This window comes from Oncorhynchus keta, chromosome 35 (genome assembly GCF_023373465.1).
Source record: "Oncorhynchus keta strain PuntledgeMale-10-30-2019 chromosome 35, Oket_V2, whole genome shotgun sequence".
Taxonomy (NCBI): Eukaryota; Metazoa; Chordata; class Actinopteri; order Salmoniformes; family Salmonidae; genus Oncorhynchus; species Oncorhynchus keta.
In genome coordinates, this window is record NC_068455.1 from 75,786,400 (window position 1) to 75,787,365 (window position 966).

Sequence of the window (966 nt, forward strand, 5' to 3'; positions counted from 1 at the left end):
TGAATCGAAGAGAGGTTTTTATTTTATGTTTTATTTAACAACAAATCAATACAGGAAGTACATGTGGGAACATGAGTATATATGAATAATTTACAAAGGACAATTGGGCTAGGGGGTAAAATATCACATTACACAAGGACCTTAAGGAACATACATACACTTATACATCTAACAGTTTTTTTTGTTAGTTGAGTATTTAATTGCCTTAAAATACAGTTCAATTTCGAAGAGAGTGAGGTTAGGACAACGAAGATGGCAACAAAATGTAGTAATTCAAACATTAACTGTATAGCACCCGGCTGTGGGATTTGGCTCAACAACAAAAAATCCCTCGGTAAACGACCATCGGCTGCCCAAGGACCCACAAATTTTGAAGAAGTGTCTCCAAGGCCTTAAGACGTGTCAGCTGGCACGAGCAGGATCTGCAGCCAGCACTTCCGGTAACAAGATAACATAAACTCGGTAACAAGATAACATAAACTCGTACATCGCCTTGGTCCGTACAATTGCCCTTATTTTAGCGCCCCAAAAACGTAATACTTCCAGATCAACTGTAATGTCAATACCATTGTAAAGCACAATTTCTCCCCTTTGCAACAGAATCAATTACATGACCTCAACACTGCCGGTTAATGCATAATTCAAGCAGGCAATGAGCCTCGTCCGGTCTTTTTAAAAATGGCGGGTGGGGAAGCGAAACTAATGCGTGATAGTGAGAAGGAGAGATGTGTGGGAAAATTGCTTTTTGTCCAACTTATAACCTTTAAAATGTAAATAAATCACTATAAAGAGTTTATATAATGTGTCATTACATACCTATTTGAAGGTTTGTGTCGAATTTGAATCGGGTTTTTAGGGCGGTGCTAAAGTGATCTTAGAAGTAAAGTAAACAGAGGCTTTGAGAATGATGATCGCATGCAATGATGACGAAACAAATGACTAGGTATCCCCCCCTTACCCCTGTCC